At 35.0% G+C, this 12,538-nt stretch overlaps 1 protein-coding gene across 12 annotated transcripts in view; it reads left to right on the forward strand.

Annotated features, from left to right (window-relative positions):
* Positions 1-12,538, forward strand: part of LOC137840170 (piggyBac transposable element-derived protein 3-like) — a 74,175-nt gene that overhangs the window by 15,437 nt on the left and 46,200 nt on the right. For 10 of the 12 annotated variants that reach the window (XM_068650244.1, XM_068650245.1, XM_068650249.1 and 7 more), the window contains exon 1: positions 1-12,538. This exon is cut by the window's right edge. The exons of the other annotated variants lie outside the window; for them this stretch is intronic. The gene's annotated coding sequence lies outside the window, so the exon portion shown is untranslated. 12 annotated transcript variants of the gene reach the window in all.

Here is a 12,538-nt window from a genome sequence, read left to right on the forward strand (position 1 = left end):
GGGTCACTTCCGGTTTGATTAGAGGCACTTCCGGTCTAGCTGAGGTCACTTCCGGTTTATTTGGGGTCACTTCCGGTTTAAAAAGGTCACTTCCGGTTTAAAAAGGTCACTTCCGGTTTGATTTGGGGTCACTTCCGGTTTACCTAAGGTCACTTCCTGTTTACCTAAGGTCACTTCCGGTTCGATTTGGGGCACTTCCGGTTCATTCTAGGGTCATTGGGAGCACTTCAGGGTCAATCCAAGATGGCCGCCACACTGGAAGTGGGGGTCAAGGGTTGAATTGTGTAAGCATAGTGGAAGTGGGGGTGAAGGGGGTGAATATGGTAAGGATGAGGTGACCAAAGTGAATAAAGTTGGAATGGGTTGAATCGGTTGAAAAATGTAGAAATTAGAGTAGAAAAACCAAATTTTGTAGAATTTGGTTGAATTTCATAATTGAAAATTTGGAAATTTTGGTAAGTGGGAAGGTGTGGAATAGGTAGGCAAAAGATGAACAGTTGAAAGTTGGAATGGGTTGAATCGGTTGAAAAACGTAGAAGTTAGAGTAGAAAAACGAAATTTTGGAGAATTTGGTTGAATTTCAAATTTGAAATTTTGGAATTTTTGGTAGGTGAGAAGTTGTGGAATAGGCAGGCAAAAGATGAACAGTTGAAAGTTGGAATGGGTTGAATCGGTTGAAAAATGTAGAAGTTAGAGTAGAAAAACGAAATTACGAAGAATTTGGTTGAATTTCAAATTTGAAAATTTGGAATTTTTTTGTAAGTGGGAAGTTGTGGAATAGGTAGGCAAAAGATGAACAGTTGGAAGTTGGAACGGGTTGAATCGGTCGAAAAATGTAGAAATTAGAGGTGAAAAACGAAATTTCGTGAAATTTTGTCGGAATTTTTAACGAGAAAACATGAAATTTTTGAATTTGGGAATTTTGGGAATGTCGAGAATCATTCCGAATGTGGTTTGAATGTGCTGAATGAGGTGAATTTAAAAGGGGAATGACGTAAATGTGAAATGTCGAATCTGCCATTGAGAATGAATGGGGAAAAATTTGTCGTAAATTCGCGAATTTTGCGAAATCGGAAAATTTTCGGAACGAGAAAAATGGAAGCGCTCATCTCGTGAATATTTGGAATACGTCAAAAGTGGAACGGAGTGAATCGGATGAATTATGTGGAAGAAGAAGCGGGACAAAAAAGTGGCGGGAATAAAATAGAATAATAATAATAACTAGAAAATGCAATTTCTGGAGAAATTGCGTGTGAAGGCGAAGACTTTGAATCACTTCTTGGGGAATGCTGGCGAATTATGCTGAAACGAGTTGAATTACTTGAGAAATGTAGAAAATAGAGGTGAAAAACGGAATTTTGGAGAATTTGGTGGAATTTCAGAATTTTGGAGAATTTGGTTGAGTTTAAAATCTTAAAATGTGGAATTTATGGCAAGTAGAAATTTGGGGAATAGGTAGGAAAAAGATGAAGAGTTGAAAGTTGGAATGAGTTGAATCGGTTGAACAATGTGAAAATTAGAGTAGAAAAACACATTTTTGGAGAATTTGGTTGAATTTCAAATTTCAAAATTTGGAATTTTTTGTAAGGGGAAGTTGTGGAATAGGTAAGCACAAGATGAAGAGTTGAAAGTTGGAATGGGTTGAATCGGTAGAGAAATGTAGAAATGAGAGTAGAAAAACGAAATTTTGGAGAATTTGGTTGAATTTCAAATTTGGGTTTTTTGGTAAGTGGCAAGTTGTGTAATACGTAGGCAAAAGATGAAGAGTTGAAAGTTGGAATGGGTTGAATGGGTTGAAAAATGTACAAATTAGAGTCGAAAAACGAAATTTTGCAGAATTTGGTTGAATTTCAAATTTGGAATTTTTGGTAAGTGGGAAGTTGTGAAATAGGTAAGCAAAAGATGAAAAGTTGAAAGTTGGAATGGATTGAATCGGTTGCACAATGTAAAGATTAGAGTAGAAAAACAAAATGTTTGAGAAAATTTTTTGAATTTCAAATTTTTAATTTTTGGTAAGTGGGAAATTGTGGAATAGGTAGGCAAAAGATGAAGAGTTGAAAGTTGGAATGGGTTGAATCGGTTGAACAATGTAGAAATTACAGTAGAAAAACGAAATTTTGGAGATTTTGGTTGAATTTCAAATTTGGAATTTTTGGTAAGTCGGAAGTTGTGGAATAGGTAGGCCAAAGATGAAGAGTTGAAAGTTGGAATGGGTTGAATCGGTTGAACAATGTAGAAATTAGAGTAGAAAAACAAAATGTTGGAGAATTTGGTTGAATTTCAAATATGGAATTTTTGGTAAGTGGGAAGTTGTGGAATAGGTAGGCAAAAGATGAAGAGTTGAAAGTTGGAATGGGTTGAATCGGTTGAACAATGTAGAAATTAGATTAGAAAAACGAAATTTTGGAGAATTTGGTTGAATTTCAAATTTGGAATTTTTGGTAAACGGGAAGTTGTGGAATAGGTAGGCAAAACATGAACAGTTGAAAGTTGGAATGAGTTGAATCGGTTAAAAAATGTAGAAATTAGAGTAGAAAAACAACATTTTTGAGAATTTGGTTGAATTCCAAATTTGGAATTTTTGGTAAGTCGGAAGTTGTGGAATAGGTAGGCAAAAGTTGAAGAGTTGAAAGTTGGAATGGGTTGAATCGGTTGAACAATGAAGAAATTAGAGTAGAAAAACAAAATGTTGGAGAATTTGGTTGAATTTCAAATATGGAATTTTTTGGTAAGTGGGAAGTTGTGGAATAGGTAGGCAAAAGATGAAGAGTTGAAAGTTGGAATGGGTTGAATCGGTTGAACAATGTAGAAATTAGATTAGAAAAACGAAATTTTGGAGAATTTGGTTGAATTTCAAATTTGGAATTTTTGGTAAACGGGAAGTTGTGGAATAGGTAGGCAAAACATGAACAGTTGAAAGTTGGAATGAGTTGAATCGGTTAAAAAATGTAGAAATTAGAGTAGAAAAACAAAATGTTGGAGAATTTGGTTGAATTTCAAATATGGAATTTTTGGTAAGTGGGAAGTTGTGGAATAGGTAGGCAAAACATGAACAGTTGAAAGTTGGAATGAGTTGAATCGGTTGAAAAATGTAGAAATTAGAGTAGAAAAACAAAATTTTTGAGAATTTGGTTGAATTCCAAATTTGAAAATTTGGAATTTTTCATAAGTTGGAAGTTGTGGAATAGTTAGAAAAAGATGAACAGTTGAAAGTTGGAATGGGTTGAATCGGTTGAAAAACGTAAAAGTTAGAGTGGAAAAACGAAATTTTGGAGAATTTGGTTGAATTTCAAATTTGGAATTTTTGGTAAGTGGGAAGTTGTGGAATAGGTAGGCAAAAGATGAACAGTTGAAAGTTGGAATGAGTTGAATCGGTTGAACAATGTAGAAAAAAGTGGAATGATGTAAATGTGAAATGTCGAATCTGCCATTAAGAATGAATGGGGAAAAATTTGTCGTAAGTTCGCGAATTTTGCGAAATCGGAAAATTTTCGGAACGAGAAAAATGGAAGCGCTCATCTCGTGAATATTTGGAACACGTCAAAAGTGGAACGGAGTGAATCGGATGAACTATGTGGAAGAAGAAGCGGGACAAAAAAGTGTGGAGAATAAAATATAATAATAATAATAACTAGAAAATGCAATTTCTGGAGAAATTGCGTGTGAAGGCGAAGACTTTGAATCACTTCTTGGGGAATGATGGCGAATGATGTTGAAATGAGTTGAATTTCTTGAGAAATGTGGAAAATAGAAGTGTAATACTAAATTTTGGAGAATTTGGTTGAATTTCAAATTTGAAGTTTGGAATTTGTGGTAAGTGGGAGGTTGTGGAATAGGTAGGCAAAAGATGAACAGTTGAATGTTGGAACGGGTTGAATCGGTTAAAAAATGTAGACGTGAGAGCAAATGTTGAATCTCCATAGAGAATGAATGGGAATCAAAAGAAAAAGCAATTGCGCCAAAATATTTTGAAATTTGGAACAAAACGAAAATAAATAGCTTCAGGAGGTTCACTTTTGGAGTTAAAATGTTGAAATGGGTTCAATCGGACAAAAAATGCAAAAGTTAGCGACTAATGTAGCTATTTAGGGCAGTTAATGTTGAAATAAGGTCACTTCCGGGGTGATTTGGGTCACTTCCGGTCTATTTGGGTCACTTCCGGTTTGAGTAGAGGCACTTCCGGTCTAGCCGAGGTCACTTCCGGTTTATTTGGGGTCACTTCCGGTTAAAAAAGTCACTTCCGGTTTAAAAAGGTCACTTCCGGTTTGATTTGGGGTCACTTCCGGTTTACCTAAGGTCACTTCCTGTTTACCTAAGGTCACTTGCGGTTTGATATGGGGCACTTCCGGTACATTCTGGGTTCATTGGGGGCACTTCCGGGTCAATCCAAGATGGCCGCCACACTGGAAGTGTGGGTGAAGGAGGTGAATATGGTAAGCATAAGGTAAACAAAGTGAATAAAGTTGGAATGGGTTGAATCGGTTGAAAAATGTGGAAAAAAGAGTAGAAAAACGAAATTGTAGAGAATTTTTGGTAAGTGGAAAGTTGTGGAATAGGCAGGCAAAGGATGAACAGTTGAATGTTGGAACGGGTTGAATCGGTTAAAAAATGTAGAAGTGAGAGCAAATGTTGAATCCCCATAGAGAATGAATGGGAATTAAAAGAAAAAGCAATTGCGCCAAAATATTTTGAAATTTGGAACAAAACGTAAAAAAACAGCTTCAGGAGGTTCGCTTTTGGGGTTAAAATGTTGAAACGGGTTCAATCGGACAAAAAATGCAAAAGTTAGCGCCTAATGTAGCTATTTATGGCAGTTAATGTTGAAATAAGTTCACTTCCGGGTTGATTTGGGTCATTACGGTCTATTTGGGTCACTTCCGGTCTGATTAGAGGCACTTCCGGTCTAGCTGAGGTCACTTCCGGTTTATTTGGGGTCACTTCCGGTTTAAAAAGGTCACTTCCGGTTTAAAAAGGTCACTTCCGGTTTGATTTGGGGTCACTTCCGGTTTACCTGAGGTCACTTCCTGTTTACCTAAGGTCACTTCCGGTTTTATTTGGGGCACTTCCGGTTCATTCTAGGTTCATTGGGAGCACTTCAGGGTCAATCCAAGATGGCCGCCATACTGGAAGTGGGGGTCAAGGGTTGAATTGTGTAAGCATAGTGGAAGTGGGGGTGAAGGGGTGAATATGGTAAGGATGAGGTGACCAAAGTGAATAAAGTTGGAATGGGTTGAATCGGTTGAAAAATGTAGAAATTAGAGTGGAAAAACGAAATTTTGTAGAATTTGGTGTGAATTTCAAAATTGAAAATTTGGAAATTTTGGTAAGTGGGAAGGTGTGGAATAGGTAGGAAAAAGATGAACAGTTGAAAGTTGGAATGGGTTGAATCGGTCAAAAATTGTAGAAATTAGAGGTGAAAAACGGAATTTTGTGAAATTTTGTCGAAATTTTTAACGTGAAAACGTGAAATTTTTGAATTTGGGAATTTTGGGAATGTCGAGAATCATTCCGAATGTGGTTTGAATGTGCTGAATGAGGTGAATTTAAAAGGGGAATGACGTAAATGTGAAATGTCGAATCTGCCATTGAGAATGAATGGGGAAAAATTTGTCGTAAATTCGCGAATTTTGCGAAATCGGAAAATTTTCGGAACGAGAAAAATGGAAGCGCTCATCTCGTGAATATTTGGAATACGTCAAAAGTGGAACGGAGTGAATCGGATGAATTATGTGGAAGAAGAAGCGGGACAAAAAAGTGTGGAGAATAAAATATAATAATAATAATAACTAGAAAATGCAATTTCTGGAGAAATTGCGTGTGAAGGCGAAGACTTTGAATCACTTCTTGGCGAATGCTGGCGAATTATGCTGAAACGAGTTGAATTACTTGAGAAATGTAGAAAATAGAGGTGAAAAACGGAATTTTGGAGAATTTGGTGGAATTTCAGAATTTTGGAGAATTTGGTTGAGTTTAAAATCTTAAAATGTGGAATTTATGGCAAGTGGAAATTTGGGGAATAGGTAGGAAAAAGATGAAGAGTTGAAAGTTGGAATGAGTTGAATCGGTTGAACAATGTGAAAATTAGAGTAGAAAAACGCATTTTTGGAGAATTTGGTTGAATTTCAAATTTCAAAATTTGGAATTTTTTGTAAGGGGAAGTTGTGGAATAGGTAAGCAAAAGATGAAGAGTTGAAAGTTGGAATGGGTTGAATCGGTAGAGAAATGTAGAAATGAGAGTAGAAAAACGAAATTTTGGAGAATTTGGTTGAATTTCAAATTTGGGATTTTTGGTAAGTGGGAAGTTGTGTAATACGTAGGCAAAAGATGAAGAGTTGAAAGTTGGAATGGGTTGAATCGGTTGAAAAATGTACAAATTAGAGTCGAAAAACGACATTTTGCAGAATTTGGTTGAATTTCAAATTTGGAATTTTTGGTAAGTGGGATTTGTGAAATAGGTAAGCAAAAGATGAAAAGTTGAAAGTTGGAATGGATTGAATCGGTTGCACAATGTAAAGATTAGAGTAGAAAAACAAAATGTTTGAGAATTTGGTTGAATTTCAAATTTTTAATTTTTAATTTTTGGTAAGTGGGAAATTGTGGAATAGGTAGGCAAAAGATGAAGAGTTGAAAGTTGGAATGGGTTGAATCGGTTGAACAATGTAGAAATTACAGTAGAAAAACGAAATTTTGGAGATTTTGGTTGAATTTCAAATTTGAAATTTTTGGTAAGTCGGAAGTTGTGGAATAGGTAGGCCAAAGATGAAGATTTGAAAGTTGGAATGGGTTGAATCGGTTGAACAATGTAGAAATTAGAGTAGAAAAAAAAAATGTTGGAGAATTTGGTTGAATTTCAAATATGGAATTTTTGGTAAGTGGGAAGTTGTGGAATAGGTAGGCAAAAGATGAAGAGTTGAAAGTTGGAATGGGTTGAATCGGTTGAACAATGTAGAAATTAGATTAGAAAAACGAAATTTTGGAGAATTTGGTTGAATTTCAAATTTGGAATTTTTGGTAAACGGGAAGTTGTGGAATAGGTAGGCAAAACATGAACAGTTGGAAGTTGGAATGAGTTGAATCGGTTAAAAAATGTAGAAATTAGAGTAGAAAAACAAAATTTTTGAGAATTTGGTTGAATTCCAAATTTGGAATTTTTGGTAAGTCGGAAGTTGTGGAATAGGTAGGCAAAAGATGAAGAGTTGAAAGTTGGAATGGGTTGAATCGGTTGAACAATGTAGAAATTAGAGTAGAAAAACAAAATGTTGAAGAATTTGGTTGAATTTCAAATATGGAATTTTTGGTAAGTGGGAAGTTGTGGAATATGTAGGCAAAAGATGAAGAGTTGAAAGTTGGAATGGGTTGAATCGGTTGAACAATGTAGAAATTAGATTAGAAAAACGAAATTTTGGAGAATTTGGTTGAATTTCAAATTTGGAATTTTTGGTAAACGGGAAGTTGTGGAATAGGTAGGCAAAACATGAACAGTTGAAAGTTGGAATGAGTTGAATCGGTTAAAAAATGTAGAAATTAGAGTAGAAAAACAAAATGTTGGAGAATTTGGTTGAATTTCAAATATGGAATTTTTGGTAAGTGGGAAGTTGTGGAATAGGTAGGCAAAACATGAACAGTTGAAAGTTGGAATGAGTTGAATCGGTTGAAAAATGTAGAAATTAGAGTAGAAAAACAAAATTTTTGAGAATTTGGTTGAATTCCAAATTTGAAAATTTTGAATCTTTCATAAGTTGGAAGTTGTGGAATAGTTAGAAAAAGATGAATAGTTGAAAGTTGGAATGGGTCGAATCGGTTGAAAAACGTAAAAGTTAGAGTGGAAAAACGAAATTTTGGAGAATTTGGTTGAATTTCAAATTTGGAATTTTTGGTAAGTGGGAAGTTGTGGAATAGGTAGGCAAAAGATGAACAGTTGAAAGTTGGAATGAGTTGAATCGGTTGAACAATGTAGAAAAAAGTGGAATGATGTAAATGTGAAATGTCGAATCTGCCATTAAGAATGAATGGGGAAAAATTTGTCGTAAGTTCGCGAATTTTGCGAAATCGGAAAATTTTCGGAACGAGAAAAATGGAAGCGCTCATCTCGTGAATATTTGGAACACGTCAAAAGTGGAACGGAGTGAATCGGATGAACTATGTGGAAGAAGAAGCGGGACAAAAAAGTGTGGAGAATAAAATAGAAGAATAATAATAATAATAATAATAATAGAGAATGGTGTAGAATAACATATGTGTGAAGGCCATCGCCTTCACACAATAATAGAGAATGGTGTAGAATAACATATGTGTGAAGGCCATCGCCTTCACACAATAATAATAATAATAATAGAGAATGGTGTAGAATAACATATGTGTGAAGGCCATCGCCTTCACACAACTAGAAAATGCAATTTCTGGAGAAATTGCGTGTGAAGGCGAAGACTTTGAATCACTTCTTTGGGAATGATGCCGAATGATGTTGAAATGAGTTGAATTTCTTGAGAAATGTGGAAAATAGAAGTGTAATACTAAATTTTGGAGAATGTGGTTGAATTTCAAATTTGAATTTTGGAATTTTTGGTAAGTGGGAGGTTGTGGAATAGGTAGGCAAAAGATGAACAGTTGAAAGTTGGAACGGGTTGAAACGGTTAAAAAATGTAGAAGTTAGAGCAAATCTTGAATCCCCATAGAGAATGACTGGGAATTAAAAGAAAAAGCAATGGCGCCAAAATATTTTGAAATTTGGAACAAAAGGACAAAAAACGGCTTCAGGAGGTTCCATTTTGGGGTTAAAATGTTTAAACGGGTTTAATCGGACAAAAATTGCAAAAGTTAGCTAAAATTTAGCTATTTAGGGCACTTAATGTTGAAATAAGATCACTTCCGGTTTGATTTGGGTCACTTCCGGTTTGATTAGAGGCACTTCCGGTCCAGCTGAGGTCACTTCCGGTTTATTTGGGGTTACTTCCGGTTTAAAAAGGTCACTTCCGGTTTAAAAAGGTCACTTCCGGTTTGATTTGGGGTCACTTCCGGTTTACCTGAGGTCACTTCCTGTTTACCTAAGGTCACTTCCGGTTCGATTTGGGGCACTTCCGGTTCATTCTAGGTTCATTGGGAGCACTTCAGGGTCAATCCAAGATGGCCGCCACACTGGAAGTGGGGGTCAAGGGTTGAATTGTGTAAGCATAGTGGAAGTGGGGGTGAAGGGGGTGAATATGGTAAGGATGAGGTGACCAAAGTGAATAAAGTTGGAATGGGTTGAATCGGTTGAAAAATGTAGAAATTAGAGTAGAAAAACCAAATTTTGTAGAATTTGGTTGAATTTCAAATTTGAAAATTTATAAATTTTGGTAAGTGGGAAGGTGTGGAATAGGTAGGCAAAAGATGAACAGTTGAAAGTTGGAATGGGTTGAATCGGTTGAAAAACGTAGAAGTTAGAGTAGAAAAACGAAATTTTGGAGAATTTGGTTGAATTTCAAATTTGAAATTTTGGAATTTTTGGTAGGTGAGAAGTTGTGGAATAGGCAGGCAAAAGATGAACAGTTGAAAATTGGAATGGGTTGAATCGGTTGAAAAATGTAGAAACTAGAGGTGAAAAACGAAATTTCGTGAAATTTTGTCGGAATTTCTAACGTGAAAACGTGAAATTTTTGAATTTGGGAATTTTGGGAATGTCGAGAATCATTCCGAATGTGGTTTGAATGTGCTGAATGAGGTGAATTTAAAAGGGGAATGACGTAAATGTGAAATGTAGAATCTGCCATTGAGAATGAATGGGGAAAAATTTGTCGTAAATTCGCGAATTTTGCGAAATCGGAAAATTTTCGGAACGAGAAAAATGGAAGCGCTCATCTCGTGAATATTTGGAATACGTCAAAAGTGGAACGGAGTGAATCGGATGAATTATGTGGAAGAAGAAGCGGGACAAAAAAGTGTGGAGAATAAAATATAATAATAATAATAATAACTAGAAAATGCAATTTCTGGAGAAATTGCGTGTGAAGGCGAAGACTTTGAATCACTTCTTGGGGAATGATGGCGAATTATGCTGAAACGAGTTGAATTACTTGAGAAATGTAGAAAATAGAGGTGAAAAACGGAATTTTGGAGAATTTGGTGGAATTTCAGAATTTTGGAGAATTTGGTTGAGTTTAAAATCTTAAAATGTGGAATTTATGGCAAGTGGAAATTTGGGGAATAGGTAGGAAAAAGATGAAGAGTTGAAAGTTGGAATGGGTTGAATCGGTTCAACAATGTGAAAATTAGAGTAGAAAAACACATTTTTGGAAAATTTGGTTGAATTTCAAAATTCAAAATTTGGAATTTTTTGTAAGGGAAAGTTGTGGAATAGGTAAGAAAAGATGAAGAGTTGAAAGTTGGAATGGGTTGAATCGGTAGAGAAATGTAGAAATGAGAGTAGAAAAACAAAATTTTGGAGAATTTGGTTGAATTTCAAATTTGGGATTTTTGGTAAGTGGGAAGTTGTGTAATACGTAGGCAAAAGATGAGTTGAAAGTCGGAATGGGTTGAATCGGTTGAAAAATGTACAAATTAGAGTCGAAAAATGAAATTTCGCAGAATTTGGTTGAATTTCAAATTTGGAATTTTTGGTAAGTGGGAAGTTGTGAAATAGGTAAGCAAAAGATGAAAAGTTGAAAGTTGGAATGGATTGAATCGGTTGCACAATGTAAAGATTAGAGAAGAAAAACAAAATGTTTGAGAATTTGGTTGAATTTCAAATTTTGAATTTTTTGTAAGTGGGAAGTTGTGGAATAGGTAGGCAAAAGATGAAGAGTTGAAAGTTGAAACGGGTCGAATCGGTTGAACAATGTAGAAATTAGAGTAGAAAAACGAAGTTTTGGAGATTTTGGTTGAATTTCAAATTTGGAATTTTTGGTAAGTCGGAAGTTGTGGAATAGGTAGGCAAAAGATGAAGAGTTGAAAGTTGGAATGGGTTGAATCGGTTGAACAATGTAGAAATTAGAGTAGAAAAACAAAATGTTGGAGAATTTGGTTGAATTTCAAATATGGAATTTTTGGTAAGTGGGAAGTTGTGGAATAGGTAGGCAAAAGATGAAGAGTTGAAAGTTGGAATGGGTTGAATCGGTTGAACAATGTAGAAATTAGATTAGAAAAACGAAATTTTGGAGAATTTGGTTGAATTTCAAATTTGGAATTTTTGGTAAACGGGAAGTTGTGGAATAGGTAGGCAAAACATGAACAGTTGAAAGTTGGAATGAGTTGAATCGGTTAAAAAATGTGGAAATTAGAGTAGAAAAACAAAATTTTTGAGAATTTGGTTGAATTTCAAATTTGGAATTTTTGGTAAGTCGGAAGTTGTGGAATAGGTAGGCAAAAGATGAAGAGTTGAAAGTTGGAATGGGTTGAATCGGTTGAACAATGTAGAAATTAGAGTAGAAAAACAAAATGTTGGAGAATTTGGTTGAATTTCAAATATGGAATTTTTGGTAAGTGGGAAGTTGTGGAATAGGTAGGCAAAAGATGAAGAGTTGAAAGTTGGAATGGGTTGAATCGGTTGAACAATGTAGAAATTAGATTAGAAAAACGAAATTTTGGAGAATTTGGTTGAATTTCAAATTTGGAATTTTTGGTAAACGGGAAGTTGTGGAATAGGTAGGCAAAACATGAACAGTTGAAAGTTGGAATGAGAATAATCGGTTAAAAATGTAGAAATTAGAGTAGAAAAACAAAATTTTTGAGAATTTGGTTGAATTCCAAATTTGGAATTTTTGATAAGTGGGAAGTTGTGAAATAGGTAAGCAAAAGATGAAAAGTTGAAAGTTGGAATGGATTGAATCGGTTGCACAATGTAAAGATTAGAGAAGAAAAACAAAATGTTTGAGAATTTGGTTGAATTTCAAATTTTGAATTTTTGGTAAGTGGGAAGTTGTGGAATAGGTAGGCAAAAGATGAAGAGTTGAAAGTTGGAACGGGTTGAATCGGTTGAACAATGTAGAAATTAGAGTAGAAAAACGAAATTTTGGAGATTTTGGTTGAATTTCAAATTGGGAATTTTTGGTAAGTCGGAAGTTGTGGAATAGGTAGGCAAAAGATGAAGAGTTGAAAGTTGGAATGGGTTGAATCGGTTGAACAATGTAGAAATTAGAGTAGAAAAACAAAATGTTGGAGAATTTGGTTGAATTTCAAATATGGAATTTTTGGTAAGTGGGAAGTTGTGGAATAGATAGGCAAAAGATGAACAGTTGAAAGTTGGAATGAGTTGAATCGGTTGAACAATGTAGAAATTAGAGTAGAAAAACGAAATTTAGAAAGATTTGGTTGAATTTCAAATTTGGAATTTTTGGTAAACGGGAAGTTGTGGAATAGGTAGGCAAAACATGAACAGTTGAAAGTTCGAATGAGTTGAATCGGTTGAAAAATGTAGAAATTAGAGTAGAAAAACAAAATTTTTGAGAATTTGGTTGAATTCCAAATTTGAAAATTTGGAATTTTTCATAAGTTGGAAGTTGTGGAATAGTTAGAAAAAGATGAACAGTTGAAAGTTGGAATGGGTTGAATCGGTTGAAAAACG

This window comes from Syngnathus scovelli, chromosome 3, assembly GCF_024217435.2.
Source record: "Syngnathus scovelli strain Florida chromosome 3, RoL_Ssco_1.2, whole genome shotgun sequence".
Lineage (NCBI taxonomy): Eukaryota > Metazoa > Chordata > Actinopteri > Syngnathiformes > Syngnathidae > Syngnathus > Syngnathus scovelli.